Consider the following 16,200-nt stretch of genomic DNA (forward strand, 5'->3'; position numbering starts at 1 on the left):
TTTTGGCTTGCCCAATCCAGGCCGAGGGTCTTTCAAGATTTTGTTGACTGTTGAGAGCAGTTTTTTCTTTTTCAGGCGGTTCCAGTTTTTTTTCTTTTTCAGCCTTTTCCAGACGTTCCTGGAGTTAGAGAGAAGGAGGACCTACCATCCAGACGACCTTTGAGGACCCTTTGATGACCTAGACGACCTCATCCCCAGCCCTTGATTGTAATCGAGATCCAGACCGAGAGAGCAGCCGGCGCCCAGCAGAGGGCGCCATCTGGGAGGAGCAGAGGGCGGCCCCGGACCCCGAGGAGGCGTCACAGCCACGATTCTTCCTACGTGGTCTCGGTGCCAAGCAGCGCCCCCTACTCCGCCAGGGAAGGACACCGTTCACCTGGGGAGGGGGTCCCTCTTGCGAGGCGACCATCTCCTCAGGGACTAAAGTAATAGTTCCTTCAACTGCCCAGATTTGCTGCTTACGTTGTCTCTTTTCCGTAGAGAGAGACAACCCGGACGTCCAGAGGCTTCTCCCACCCCAATCGGAGGAGCCAGCTGAAGGAGGGCGTTCCGGCCAACCCAGGAGACCAGGAGGCACAATGCGGTGCGCTTCACAAGGACCCAGCAAGATGAAACGGAACCAGGACTGACGAGACTGGAGTTCAGCCGGACCATTCTTCAGAGGGGTATGGGTTTTTCCCCTTCTGACTTGAATTGTTTGGTGAAATTGCCAGGGCTTAAGGAAGTGTTTGAGGTCAGTTTTAGGAACCCCCAAAAGTTACAAGAAATGTGGTCCTTTTGGGGGGAGAATAAATATCTCGCTCCATACAAAGAATTTTGTGTGGATGCACTGACAGACAGAGAAATGAAAGTTGTTACTGTCCAATTTTTCAATGAGGCTGTTAGCGACTATGATATTACAACATGGCTTAACCGCTATGGGAGGGTGTCATCAGAAGGGAGGAAAATTACAGATGAAGATGGGGTTTGGACAGGAGCCAGAAAGTGGCTGGTACGCCTTAATGTTGATCCATCGGGCATTGGAGGCGTCCGCCACATTCCAAACTCCATAGTGTTAGGGCCCAACAGAGGGCTGGTATTCTATAATGGGATGCCAAAACTCTGCAGGAAATGTGGGGAATTAGGACACCTGGCGGCCGCATGTACTGTAGTCAAGTGCAGGAACTGCGGCGCCCCCCACGAGACCAGCCACTGCAGAGAAGAGAGGCAGTGCAATTTGTGTGGAAAGAAGGGGCACCTGTTTAAGGACTGCCCCTCTTCCTATGCCAACATGGCCAGAGCCAGCAAGGCAAACACAAACAAGCCTAGGCCTGAGCAGGAAGAGGGAGCAAGTAACAAAGATCAGTCCACATCACCACCAACAGTATCCAAGACCCAGACTCCAGCACCACCATCATCACCAGCACCCCCCTCACCCCCCTGCCCCCGAGACATGTCCCGTTTTACGAGGACCCCTTCCCCCAGCCCAGAGAGAGAGTACAACAGCTACTCCACTAGCTCCTCCAGTAGCTCCTCTGATGCAGAACACGAGGCAGGGAGGGAGCCCGGACCCAGCAGCGGCCTCCCCCTGAGTAGGGCCCTCTCAGCGCCAGCACTCCCCCTCGGCTCTCGTTATGACGCCATAAGGATTGAGTCCGTGGGGGAGGAAAGCGAAAGCGACAGTGAAAGTGAGAGTGAGAAGGAGGGGAAGGGAGTGAAGAACCAGCAGAGGGTGGGGAAAAGAAAGGGTAGAGACGAGGGGGGGAAAAGAAAGAAGATCAGGATCAAAGACAGCAAGTTGCAGGTGGCCCCCATAGATCCAAAACCAGCTAATGTCCACACAAAGTCCCCAGTCTTGCCCTCGCAGGCAGAGACGGAGGCGAGTGGGACGGCTACACTGCCGCCTAGTGGGCAGGTAGCAGCCAGCCAGGGCATCCCCAGCCAGCCTTCCCAGTCGTTGGCACAAACCCTAGCACACCTCGCAGAAGAGGTGTTCACTAATGCACCGAGGGAGAGGTCGGGGTCAACACCTTCCCTGACCAGCAGTACCTCGGTAGCAATGACCCTCTTCAAGCGAAGGGCCTCCCTTCAAAGCATCCTTGACCCCCTCCCTTGTATGGGCAAAACCAGGGGCCCCCTAGAGGTCCTCCTAGATACAGCACTGGAGGACATGGGAATACCCCTGGACGCGGTAAGCCAGAAGTCTGCTAACAGCTCCAATTCAACAGACGGTAACAGCCAAAGAATGCTGTCTGTCATAACCCCCCCCCAGGACAAAGCTGACCCACACGTTCCGAGGGGCCCTGAGCAAGTTCCACCAGACTTACCTTGTGGGGAGTTGAATAGCCCCAACAACTCCACGTACTGTGCATATAAAGACGGTGCCTTCTTGGACGAGGCAGCAGTGAGTACCTTCTCAGGGGTGATGGGAGTTGCAAATAAGCCCAAGCCCCCTCGAAGCAAGCGTAGAGCTAAGAGTAGGAAGAGTGTCCCGACCTCCCAATCATAGTCGCTATGGGGTGGACGCAGCGACTCCTTTTCTTGTTAGCTACCCTGATGGCCCTGATATGTGTGTCTGTTAATGTCAGGAGCATCAGGGAGACACAAAAAAGATTTGATGTACTAAACTATCTAGCTAACTTGAAAGCAGATCTCATCTTTCTGCAGGAGTGTGGTATTTCGTCGAGCCCTGATTATAGGGACCTGAAGGAGAGTTGGACCCTGGGGGACTCCTTCTGGTCGGGCTCCAACATAGCCAGAGCCGACGGAGTAGGTATCCTGTTTAAAAACCCATTTATTACCTCCCGCAGCAGCAGGGAGGTAGAACCTGGTAGAATTCTGAGCGTGGATGTGACATACAACAACACTCCCCTCAGACTGGTCAATGTCTACGCACCCACTAACCAAAACGAAAGAGTTCAATTTTTTCCACAGCTGCGTCCACTCCTGCTGGGGAACGTACCCGTCATCGTGTCAGGTGACTTCAATTGTGCTCTGAGGGACGTAGACCGGAGCAGGCCACGCAACGACCGCTCTAGTAGAGTTTTGTCCTCCGTAATATTTGATTTCTCCCTGTGTGATGCAGGTAAGGACCTGGTGCCTCCCTTTACCTGGGTGAGCTCATCTGGGACCTCCTTCTCCCGTATAGATCTCGTCCTGCATACCAGCTCCCTTACGAAGACGGCAGTAGACACCCAGGCCGTCTTCTTCTCTGACCATAGGCTCCTGCAGGTAACATTGCAGGTCCCTCAGACCTCCCAGATGGGGTCAGGGGTCTGGAAATTAAACACCTCCTTACTCGATGACCCCTCCATAGCTGCAGCCTATAAGAGCAGGCTTGTTGAGTGGACCACTTTGCGTGACCTATTCAACTCCCCTATAGAGTGGTGGGAGATGGTCAAAATGAGAACTAAGGGTTATTTCATAGCAGCAGGCAAGAGGAAAGCAAAAGAAAGGAGGGCCAAATATAAATACCTGAATGCTGCCCTCCAGCGTCTGAGCCTGCTTCAGCTTCGGGGGTTCCCTGTAAGCGACGAGATAGCCCAGACCAAGCTAGATCTTTCAGTGCTTTGTAGGGAGGAACAACGAAAGGTCATGCACAATGCAAAAGTGCAAAAAATGGAGGAAGACGAAAAGTGTACTCGCTTCTTCTTCCAGAAAACGAGGGAGAAGCGGCACTTGATGTCCTCCATGCTCGACAGCAGGGGGAGGATAGTAGAGGATAGTGAGGGAGTGAAAAAAGTGGTAGAGAACTTCTATAGGGACCTGTATAACATCAAAGCTACAGATGACACCCTGATAGAGTGGTTCCTGAGCCAGTTGGAGCCTGACTCAGTGCGGGACGAGGAGGAGGAGGAGAAGGACCCAGAACTCACGCTGGAGGAGCTCACCCAGGCGGTTAAGACCATGAACACCGGTAAGACGCCAGGTCCAGATGGCATCCCGGGTGAGTATTACCATCTTTTTTGGGACACGCTAAAAGTCCATTTAGCGGAGGTCTACAGAGCGGTCTACAGGGAGAAGCGGTTGGGCCCTTCTATGCGGGAGAGTGTAATTACTCTCCTTCATAAGAAAGGGGAAGTTAAAGATCTACGGAATTGGCGCCCAATCAGCCTCCTTTGCGTGGATTACAAGATACTAGCCAAAGCTCTGATGCTCCGGCTACAAGTACACCTCCCTTTGGTCATTGGCCCCGACCAGGCTTGTGGCGTCCCAGGGAGGTCCATCACGGATATTTTAATGTTAACAAGGGACATTCTGGCTTATTCTAGAGAACGGAACCATCCCCTCTGCCTGTTCAACCTTGACCAGGAGAAGGCGTTCGATAGGGTAAGCCATGAATATATGTACAAAGTGATGGACCAGATGAAATTCGCTCCTGGACTTAGGGAGTGGGTTAAAACCATATATACAAACATTAGTACCCGAGTCTTGGTGAACAGGCACCTGACTGGTAAAATATCTATCCAGTCAGGGGTCAGACAGGGTTGCCCACTATCCCCACTGCTATATGTCGTGTGCATTGAACCCCTCCTGCAGGCAATTCGTAGGGATACCAATATAACTGGTTTCCAGCTGCCTGGATCCAACGGGGTCCAGGTTAAAACAACAGCATATATGGACGATGTGTCACTCATTTGCACCAACACATCGTCGGTACCTCGGATTAGTAATATCCTTGAGAAGTACTGCACGGCGACCGGGGCAGTGATTAATAAGTCCAAGAGCGAAGTCTACGTGTCTAAAAATTGGCAGGTAGATAGGGAACTGTCGGACATGTACCCTGTCAAAAAGGACAAAATCAAGATTCTGGGCCTCATTTTCGAGAACAATAGCTCGGGGGCCCAGAGCTGGACGGCGGCCATTAACCAGGTCCGTAAAAAGATTGGCGGATGGAGCACAAGATCCTTAACAATGACGGGTAGAGTATTAATAACCAAGTCTATACTGTTCCCCATCCTCTCTTATGTAGGAAAAATCTTTCCCCCAGACAGGACCACCAAAAAAGTGGTGGACCGCATTATCCACCGCTTTATCTGGGGCAGCAAGATGGAGAGGGTAAAGCGAGCCACCCTGAGTAAAGCCGACAAGAAGGGAGGTAAGGGGGTCCCGGACGTTGTGCAGCTCACCCGAGTGCAGGGGCTCACGCAAACTATCAAGAACATCCAGGCCCTGGACAGGAAGGTATGTTACATGAATCGTTTCTATTTTGCCACCTGTCTCAGGGCCTTGGGCCTCTGCACTATTGATAACACCGTGCCGTACTCCTGGGACCCCCCATTGTATTATAGAACCTTAAGGGACACTATATATAAATTGGGCTTAGATAAAGCAAAATTGGCCTCCTGGGAATACAAGGCTGTAACTAAATATCTTGCCGGTTCCCAGGAAATTGAAAAAGTAGCTACTTTCTCCCTCACCCAAAGCCAAAAAATCTGGGAGAATGTGTCTCACAGCTGCCTCAGTAATGTCCAGAAGGATATAGCATGGAACACCGTCCACAGTGCACTCCCCACTCGAGCGTTCATGTTCAGGAGGGGACTAGCCCAAGTAGAAACATGCCCCTATGCAAAGTGCCGCAAGAGAGAAACACCAGCCCATATCTTCTGGGAGTGTGATGTGGCTGGCAGTGTCTGGCTCTCTGTCTCTGTCTTCCTAAACAGGTTTGCTGACACGGCCAAGATGACCGCTGAGACTGTGCTCTATGGGCCTGCGGGAGGAATCACTACCAGCACAGCTAAGTGCGTTTGGCGTGTCATCAATGTTGTCAAGCAGATCCTGTGGGAAGGCCGTAACGTCTGTGTCTATCACAAGCAGGAGCTAGACACTATCACCACGACCAGAAGGGCACAAACTCTTATCAAGGACTTTGTAATTCTGGACATCCGGACCCTCGGGAAGGACAAGGCCTGCGCGGAGTGGAGGATCGCCGGACTTCAGGACGTGAAGATGGAATAAAGGAAAAAACTGGAACCGCTAGCTCCTAGGAGCGGGACTACGGGGCACCGCTAAGCCTTTTATTTATTTTGTCATGCCAGCATTCCGCCCTTTTTAGCTGGCATGACCGTTTTTCAACGGTGCCCTGGTTTTATGTAGTCTTTTTGTTTCAGTTTTATGGACTTTTATTTGATTTATGTTGAATGTTTTATTTGATTTTGTTTTGTTTTGTTTTATGTATCTTTAAGATTTTTAATGTAAACTATTAAAAGTTACATTTTAAGTGTTTTAAAATTTTAGAATTTTAACTCACTGTTCCACACACTGTCCCTTTTCCCCTGTCCCTGTTTTAGTAATATAGTTTTATGTTCACTTTTGAACTTTTAGAGAGCACTCCCCGGCCCTCACAAGCACTGGTTTTTTATAGATGGTTCTTTTTTTCCAGTCACTTTTAAAACAGCACAGGTTTTTTTCATGTTGATTTTAATCTGTGTCTGGTTTAACCATGTACAAAGCACAATTGTCTTGGTGTTTTTAAATGTGTTTTAAATGCTTTTAAAACAAAATGTATGTCTGTATGCATGAATGTCATCTTTAAAAGAAATGTAAAATGAATGAAACGAATGGGTGTAAATGTAAAAAAAAAAAAAAAAATGTAAAATCTCAATAAAAGAGTATTTTACTAAAGATTTCGCTGGCATGACCGTTTTTGAACGGTGCCCTGGTTTTATGTAGTCTTTTTGTTTCAGTTTTATGGACTTTTATTTGATTTATGTTGAATGTTTTATTTGATTTTGTTTTGTTTTGTTTTATGTATCTTTAAGATTTTTAATGTAAACTATTAAAAGTTACATTTTAAGTGTTTTAAAACTTTAGAATTTTAACTCACTGTTCCACACACTGTCCCTTTTCCCCTGTCCCTGTTTTAGTAATATAGTTTTATGTTCACTTTTGAACTTTTAGAGAGCACTCCCCGGCCCTCACAAGCACTGGTTTTTTATAGATGGTTCTTTTTTTCCAGTCACTTTTAAAACAGCACAGGTTTTTTTCATGTTGATTTTAATCTGTGTCTGTTTTAACCATGTACAAAGCACAATTGTCTTGGTGTTTTTAAATGTGTTTTAAATGCTTTTAAAACAAAATGTATGTCTGTATGCATGAATGTCATCTTTAAAAGAAATGTAAAATGAATGAAAAAACGAATGGGTGTAAATGTAAAAAAATGTAAAATCTCAATAAAAGAGTATTTTACTAAAGATTTCCGTGGAGAGGAGCATTTATGAGTTCAATGCAATTTTTGGCTAGCCCTGCCCCTCGGGGTGGGGCTCGACATGGGTTTAAAAGCAGAACGAGCACAGCGGCGCCGGCCGTGTTAATAATTAGAGCCTGGCACCTTTTTTTTTCTTTTTCTTTTTTTTTTCTTTTTCCCATTTTTCCCCTCAGTCCAAGAAGCGAGTACCCCGGCAGCTCCGGCGGGCGGCCGCGCCCGGGGCGTTTGGTCAAAACCATTGTGGGCATCGCTTCTCGGCCTCTTGGCTCCGATCAAGTGAGTTCGGGAAGGCGATTGTAGCAGTGGGAGTACAACCAGCTATCAGAGAGAGAGCATGGAGTACAAGTCGGCTACAAATACTCTCCGGTTTCTGTTGAAGAATCCGGAGGAGCAGTGGACTCGGAAGAAGTTCGTTCATGAGGTGATGTTCGGGTTGCTGGGACTGAGTTTGGAAGAGATCCTGTGCTTGGAGGACCACCAGAAGAAGGGTATGTTTGATCTGACCCTGAGGACGGAAGATTTGTGTTGGGAGAAGAAGGTGGTGTATGAGGAGGCAGTAACAGAGCTGAAGGAGAAGTTTGAGTTTGAGCCGATTTTTCTGCTGGAATGGAGGATCTTTTTTGTGAAGATGAACAGTGCTCAGGTTCCCATGGATGATATCAAGCGTGTACTGGAGGAACGACTCATCCTGAAGGGTGAGTTAGTGAAAACCTGTGACTCTGATGGAGTATGGAATAAATGGAGAAAGGTTTATGGAAGATTTAAGAAGATAAGAGCAAGGGGAGAAGAATTGTTTTTAAAACCTGTTATCTTTGTGGGACCGAACAAGGGAATTGTGAGGTACGCCGGCCAGCCAGAGGTGTGCTACAAATGTAGCAATATGGATCATAAGGCAGCAGAATGCAATGCTTTGGTCTGCAGGAACTGCAATGGCGTGGGACATTTGAGCAAGGATTGCCCTGAAAAGAAGCGTTGCAATTTGTGTGGTGAAGAAGACCATTTGTATAGGGATTGTTCCAAAAGAGCAAGAAGCTATGCGGAAGCAGCTTCAGGAAGAAGGAAGGTGTTTGGAAAGAAAGATGAAGCACAGAAAGAAAAGTTGGCTGGGGGAGTGGCCTCATCTGGGGAAGGCGGAACGGCGGGAAAAGAGGAGACAAAGGAAAGGGGAGGAGAGCCGAACAGGGAGGCGGAGGAAAAGAGTGACAGAAGTATGCTGAACAGCCAACAGAAGTCCTCGGAAGGTTCCGGCTCCTCCGTGGATGATTCCATGGAGGGGGTGGAGAGTATCCAGAGAAAGAGGAAAGTGGATGAGGAAGGGGCAACAGCAAGCTCAAGTTGGGCAAATAGTGTGGAGGAAGAGGAGGAGAAATGGAAAAAGAAAGGAGTAATAGGAAATACAAACAGTGGAGGGGAGGAAAGACGGTCTTTGGGGAAAAAAGAAGAGGAGATGAAGAAGCGGAAATACCGAGCTGGAATTGAAAAGGAGGAGAGTGCAAGGGCAGGTCCGGCCGGTTCAAGTTGTGTTTCAGAGTCTGTGTTAAGTGGGGTTGAGGAAGGTAGCTCAAGTCAGACAATGAGTGTGGAGGAAGAAGAGAATTTGATGAGGATGTTTTGCGCTAAGCATTTTGCAGAGCTTTCGGGGTGGAAGGAGAGGATGAGGAAGGGAAGGATTCTTGAAGAAGAGTGGAGAAGATATGAGGAGGCGAAACAAAGGATATTGTTGTGTGCACGACGGAAGGCGAACGAGGCTTTAAAAGAAAGACAAAAGAAGAGAGAAAGTGAGAAAAAGAAGGACTTTAAGTAATAGTTTGAGATGGAATTGATGATAATTTAGATGTATTTTTTTTTGAGAAATTGATGTGTTTTTGATTAGAGATGAACATAATTTTGTTGTATTAATTTAAGAAAGTAATGTATTTTTTGAGTATTTGATTAATAAAAAAAAAAAAAAAAAAAAAAAAAAAAAATCTGTTCTTATCAGTTTAATATCTGATACGTCCCCCATAGGGGGACCCGTCTATATTAAATTGATTTTTGGAAGCAGGAGATGGAACCGGGGCTTGCTCCGTCCACTCCACGCATCGACCCGGTATTGCAGTACCTCCGGGAACGGTGCACAAGAAAGGTCAAAAAAGAGAGAGACAGACAGGCAGGCAGGCAGGCAGGCAGGCAGGCAGACAGACAGGCAGACAGAGAGACAGAGAGACAGAGAGAGCGCTAGCCAGCCTCTCCCTCTCCCTTTTTCTGGGTTGTATTTTTTCCCGCTCTTTTTGTTGTTTTTTTTTTTTTTTTTTTTTTTTTTTTTTTTGTTTGTTTGTTTGTTTGTTCCAAATAAGGAAGGCAGGCCTGCCTAACTGATGGACAGTCTGCTCTGCTCACGCAGCAGGCCAGTGTACCCAGAAGGCCTTGCGCTCGTGGGAGGAGGAGGACGAGCGCAGCGGTAAAGCAGAAACGGAGCTGTTTAGTGGGGCAAGGAGCCCTCGCTTTCAAGGCGGCAGCAGCAGCAAAGCGCCCCTTTGCCGGGACCGAACGGCACTTGCGTTTTGGGAAGAGTTCCCTGTTTTGTTTGGTTTTGTTTGGCCTTGCCGCCGGGTAGAGGAGAAGGCCTTTGGGCCGGCCGGAAGGGCTGGGCTACCAGTAAAACCACACTCTGGCTTCTCTTCAGTTCGAATAAATCTTTCGCCTTTTACTAAAGATTTCGCTGGCATGACCGTTTTTGAACGGTGCCCTGGTTTTATGTAGTCTTTTTGTTTCAGTTTTATGGACTTTTATTTGATTTATGTTGAATGTTTTATTTGATTTTGTTTTGTTTTGTTTTATGTATCTTTAAGATTTTTAATGTAAACTATTAAAAGTTACATTTTAAGTGTTTTAAAACTTTAGAATTTTAACTCACTGTTCCACACACTGTCCCTTTTCCCCTGTCCCTGTTTTAGTAATATAGTTTTATGTTCACTTTTGAACTTTTAGAGAGCACTCCCCGGCCCTCACAAGCACTGGTTTTTTATAGATGGTTCTTTTTTTCCAGTCACTTTTAAAACAGCACAGGTTTTTTTCATGTTGATTTTAATCTGTGTCTGTTTTAACCATGTACAAAGCACAATTGTCTTGGTGTTTTTAAATGTGTTTTAAATGCTTTTAAAACAAAATGTATGTCTGTATGCATGAATGTCATCTTTAAAAGAAATGTAAAATGAATGAAAAAACGAATGGGTGTAAATGTAAAAAAATGTAAAATCTCAATAAAAGAGTATTTTACTAAAGATTTCCGTGGAGAGGAGCATTTATGAGTTCAATGCAATTTTTGGCTAGCCCTGCCCCTCGGGGTGGGGCTCGACATGGGTTTAAAAGCAGAACGAGCACAGCGGCGCCGGCCGTGTTAATAATTAGAGCCTGGCACCTTTTTTTTTCTTTTTCTTTTTTTTTTCTTTTTCCCATTTTTCCCCTCAGTCCAAGAAGCGAGTACCCCGGCAGCTCCGGCGGGCGGCCGCGCCCGGGGCGTTTGGTCAAAACCATTGTGGGCATCGCTTCTCGGCCTCTTGGCTCCGATCAAGTGAGTTCGGGAAGGCGATTGTAGCAGTGGGAGTACAACCAGCTATCAGAGAGAGAGCATGGAGTACAAGTCGGCTACAAATACTCTCCGGTTTCTGTTGAAGAATCCGGAGGAGCAGTGGACTCGGAAGAAGTTCGTTCATGAGGTGATGTTCGGGTTGCTGGGACTGAGTTTGGAAGAGATCCTGTGCTTGGAGGACCACCAGAAGAAGGGTATGTTTGATCTGACCCTGAGGACGGAAGATTTGTGTTGGGAGAAGAAGGTGGTGTATGAGGAGGCAGTAACAGAGCTGAAGGAGAAGTTTGAGTTTGAGCCGATTTTTCTGCTGGAATGGAGGATCTTTTTTGTGAAGATGAACAGTGCTCAGGTTCCCATGGATGATATCAAGCGTGTACTGGAGGAACGACTCATCCTGAAGGGTGAGTTAGTGAAAACCTGTGACTCTGATGGAGTATGGAATAAATGGAGAAAGGTTTATGGAAGATTTAAGAAGATAAGAGCAAGGGGAGAAGAATTGTTTTTAAAACCTGTTATCTTTGTGGGACCGAACAAGGGAATTGTGAGGTACGCCGGCCAGCCAGAGGTGTGCTACAAATGTAGCAATATGGATCATAAGGCAGCAGAATGCAATGCTTTGGTCTGCAGGAACTGCAATGGCGTGGGACATTTGAGCAAGGATTGCCCTGAAAAGAAGCGTTGCAATTTGTGTGGTGAAGAAGACCATTTGTATAGGGATTGTTCCAAAAGAGCAAGAAGCTATGCGGAAGCAGCTTCAGGAAGAAGGAAGGTGTTTGGAAAGAAAGATGAAGCACAGAAAGAAAAGTTGGCTGGGGGAGTGGCCTCATCTGGGGAAGGCGGAACGGCGGGAAAAGAGGAGACAAAGGAAAGGGGAGGAGAGCCGAACAGGGAGGCGGAGGAAAAGAGTGACAGAAGTATGCTGAACAGCCAACAGAAGTCCTCGGAAGGTTCCGGCTCCTCCGTGGATGATTCCATGGAGGGGGTGGAGAGTATCCAGAGAAAGAGGAAAGTGGATGAGGAAGGGGCAACAGCAAGCTCAAGTTGGGCAAATAGTGTGGAGGAAGAGGAGGAGAAATGGAAAAAGAAAGGAGTAATAGGAAATACAAACAGTGGAGGGGAGGAAAGACGGTCTTTGGGGAAAAAAGAAGAGGAGATGAAGAAGCGGAAATACCGAGCTGGAATTGAAAAGGAGGAGAGTGCAAGGGCAGGTCCGGCCGGTTCAAGTTGTGTTTCAGAGTCTGTGTTAAGTGGGGTTGAGGAAGGTAGCTCAAGTCAGACAATGAGTGTGGAGGAAGAAGAGAATTTGATGAGGATGTTTTGCGCTAAGCATTTTGCAGAGCTTTCGGGGTGGAAGGAGAGGATGAGGAAGGGAAGGATTCTTGAAGAAGAGTGGAGAAGATATGAGGAGGCGAAACAAAGGATATTGTTGTGTGCACGACGGAAGGCGAACGAGGCTTTAAAAGAAAGACAAAAGAAGAGAGAAAGTGAGAAAAAGAAGGACTTTAAGTAATAGTTTGAGATGGAATTGATGATAATTTAGATGTATTTTTTTTTGAGAAATTGATGTGTTTTTGATTAGAGATGAACATAATTTTGTTGTATTAATTTAAGAAAGTAATGTATTTTTTGAGTATTTGATTAATAAAAAAAAAAAAAAAAAAAAAAAAAAAAAAATCTGTTCTTATCAGTTTAATATCTGATACGTCCCCCATAGGGGGACCCGTCTATATTAAATTGATTTTTGGAAGCAGGAGATGGAACCGGGGCTTGCTCCGTCCACTCCACGCATCGACCCGGTATTGCAGTACCTCCGGGAACGGTGCACAAGAAAGGTCAAAAAAGAGAGAGACAGACAGGCAGGCAGGCAGGCAGGCAGGCAGGCAGACAGACAGGCAGACAGAGAGACAGAGAGACAGAGAGAGCGCTAGCCAGCCTCTCCCTCTCCCTTTTTCTGGGTTGTATTTTTTCCCGCTCTTTTTGTTGTTTTTTTTTTTTTTTTTTTTTTTTTTTTTTTGTTTGTTTGTTTGTTTGTTCCAAATAAGGAAGGCAGGCCTGCCTAACTGATGGACAGTCTGCTCTGCTCACGCAGCAGGCCAGTGTACCCAGAAGGCCTTGCGCTCGTGGGAGGAGGAGGACGAGCGCAGCGGTAAAGCAGAAACGGAGCTGTTTAGTGGGGCAAGGAGCCCTCGCTTTCAAGGCGGCAGCAGCAGCAAAGCGCCCCTTTGCCGGGACCGAACGGCACTTGCGTTTTGGGAAGAGTTCCCTGTTTTGTTTGGTTTTGTTTGGCCTTGCCGCCGGGTAGAGGAGAAGGCCTTTGGGCCGGCCGGAAGGGCTGGGCTACCAGTAAAACCACACTCTGGCTTCTCTTCAGTTCGAATAGATCTTTCTAAGACTAAGGCTTAGAGGGTAGTGGCATTGCCCGCTCCCTCCGAGGGTCTGTGAGAGGTTTGTTCGGGTGAGGAGGAACAGAATTTTTTTTTTTTTTTTTTTTTTTTTTTTTTTTTTTTTTTTTTTTTTTTTTTTATTTTTGACTGGCTTTCTTCAGCTCGGCAACTTTTTGGAAGACTAATGCTCAGTCTGGTTTTGGCTTGCCCAATCCAGGCCGAGGGTCTTTCAAGATTTTGTTGACTGTTGAGAGCAGTTTTTTCTTTTTCAGGCGGTTCCAGTTTTTTTCTTTTTCAGGCTTTTCCAGACGTTCCTGGAGTTAGAGAGAAGGAGGACCTACCATCCAGACGACCTTTGAGGACCCTTTGATGACCTAGACGACCTCATCCCCAGCCCTTGATTGTAATCGAGATCCAGACCGAGAGAGCAGCAGGCGCCCAGCAGAGGGCGCCATCTGGGAGGAGCAGAGGGCGGCCCCGGACCCCGAGGAGGCGTCACAGCCACGATTCTTCCTACGTGGTCTCGGTGCCAAGCAGCGCCCCCTACTCCGCCAGGGAAGGACACCGTTCACCTGGGGAGGGGGTCCCTCTTGCGAGGCGACCATCTCCTCAGGGACTAAAGTAATAGTTCCTTCAACTGCCCAGATTTGCTGCTTACGTTGTTTCTTTTCCGTAGAGAGAGACAACCCGGACGTCCAGAGGCTTCTCCCACCCCAATCGGAGGAGCCAGCTGAAGGATGGCGTTCCGGCCAACCCAGGAGACTAGGAGGCACAATGCGGTGCGCTTCACAAGGACCCAGCAAGAGGAAACGGAACCAGGACTGACGAGACTGGAGTTCAGCCGGACCATTCTTCAGAGGGGTATGGGTTTTTCCCCTTCTGACTTGAATTGTTTGGTGAAATTGCCAGGGCTTAAGGAAGTGTTTGAGGTCAGTTTTAGGAACCCCCAAAAGTTACAAGAAATGTGGTCCTTTTGGGGGGAGAATAAATATCTCGCTCCATACAAAGAATTTTGTGTGGATGCACTGACAGACAGAGAAATGAAAGTTGTTACTGTCCAATTTTTCAATGAGGCTGTTAGCGACTATGATATTACAACATGGCTTAACCGCTATGGGAGGGTGTCATCAGAAGGGAGGAAAATTACAGACGAAGATGGGGTTTGGACAGGAGCCAGAAAGTGGCTGGTACGCCTTAATGTTGATCCATCGGGCATTGGAGGCGTCCGCCACATTCCAAACTCCATAGTGTTAGGGCCCAACAGAGGGCTGGTATTCTATAATGGGATGCCAAAACTCTGCAGGAAATGTGGGGAATTAGGACACCTGGCGGCCGCGTGTACTGTAGTCAAGTGCAGGAACTGCGGCGCCCCCCACGAGACCAGCCACTGCAGAGAAGAGAGGCAGTGCAATTTGTGTGGAAAGAAGGGGCACCTGTTTAAGGACTGCCCCTCTTCCTATGCCAACATGGCCAGAGCCAGCAAGGCAAACATGAACAAGCCTAGGCCTGAGCAGGAAGAGGGAGCAAGTAACAAAGATCAGTCCACATCACCACCAACAGTATCCAAGACCCAGACTCCAGCACCACCATCATCACCAGCACCCCCCTCACCCCCCCGCCCCCGAGACATGTCCCGTTTTACGAGGACCCCTTCCCCCAGCCCAGAGAGAGAGTACAACAGCTACTCCACTAGCTCCTCCAGTAGCTCCTCTGATGCAGAACACGAGGCAGGGAGGGAGCCCGGACCCAGCAGCGGCCCCCCCCTGAGTAGGGCCCTCTCAGCGCCAGCACTCCCCCTCGGCTCTCGTTATGACGCCATAAGGATTGAGTCCGTGGGGGAGGAAAGCGAAAGCGACAGTGAAAGTGAGAGTGAGAAGGAGGGGAAGGGAGTGAAGAACCAGCAGAGGGTGGGGAAAAGAAAGGGTAGAGACGAGGGGGGGAAAAGAAAGAAGATCAGGATCAAAGACAGCAAGTTGCAGGTGGCCCCCATAGATCCAAAACCAGCTAATGTCCACACAAAGTCCCCAGTCTTGCCCTCGCAGGCAGAGACGGAGGCGAGTGGGACGGCTACACTACCGCCTAGTGGGCAGGTAGCAGCCAGCCAGGGCATCCCCAGCCAGCCTTCCCAGTCGTTGGCACAAACCCTAGCACACCTCGCAGAAGAGGTGTTCACTAATGCACCGAGGGAGAGGTTGGGGTCAACACCTTCCCTGACCAGCAGTACCTCGGTAGCAATGACCCTCTTCAAGCGAAGGGCCTCCCTTCAAAGCATCCTTGACCCCCTCCCTTGTATGGGCAAAACCAGGGGCCCCCTAGAGGTCCTCCTAGATACAGCACTGGAGGACATGGGAATACCCCTGGACGCGGTAAGCCAGAAGTCTGCTAACAGCTCCAACTCAACAGACGGTAACAGCCAAAGAATGCTGTCTGTCATAACCCCCCCCCAGGACAAAGCTGACCCACACGTTCCGAGGGGCCCTGAGCAAGTTCCACCAGACTTACCTTGTGGGGAGTTGAATAGCCCCAACAACTCCACGTACTGTGCATATAAAGACGGTGCCTTCTTGGACGAGGCAGCAGTGAGTACCTTCTCAGGGGTGATGGGAGTTGCAAATAAGCCCAAGCCCCCTCGAAGCAAGCGTAGAGCTAAGAGTAGGAAGAGTGTCCCGACCTCCCAATCATAGTCGCTATGGGGTGGACGCAGCGACTCCTTTTCTTGTTAGCTACCCTGATGGCCCTGATATGTGTGTCTGTTAATGTCAGGAGCATCAGGGAGACACAAAAAAGATTTGATGTACTAAACTATCTAGCTAACTTGAAAGCAGATCTCATCTTTCTGCAGGAGTGTGGTATTTCGTCGAGCCCTGATTATAGGGACCTGAAGGAGAGTTGGACCCTGGGGGACTCCTTCTGGTCGGGCTCCAACATAGCCAGAGCCGACGGAGTAGGTATCCTGTTTAAAAACCCATTTATTACCTCCCGCAGCAGCAGGGAGGTAGAACCTGGTAGAATTCTGAGCGTGGATGTGACATACAACAACACTCCCCTCAGACTGGTCA

At 48.2% G+C, this 16,200-nt stretch overlaps 2 pseudogenes; both read left to right on the forward strand.

Moving 5' to 3' along the window:
* Positions 1-9,097: 9,097 nt before the first annotated feature.
* On the forward strand, positions 9,098-9,309 carry LOC131697120 (U2 spliceosomal RNA; annotated as a pseudogene).
* A 3,065-nt stretch (positions 9,310-12,374) lies between these two features.
* Positions 12,375-12,587, forward strand: LOC131697123 (U2 spliceosomal RNA; annotated as a pseudogene).
* The last annotated feature ends 3,613 nt before the right edge of the window (positions 12,588-16,200 follow it).

The sequence above is a fragment of the Acipenser ruthenus genome, chromosome 13 (assembly GCF_902713425.1).
Source record: "Acipenser ruthenus chromosome 13, fAciRut3.2 maternal haplotype, whole genome shotgun sequence".
NCBI lineage: Eukaryota > Metazoa > Chordata > Actinopteri > Acipenseriformes > Acipenseridae > Acipenser > Acipenser ruthenus.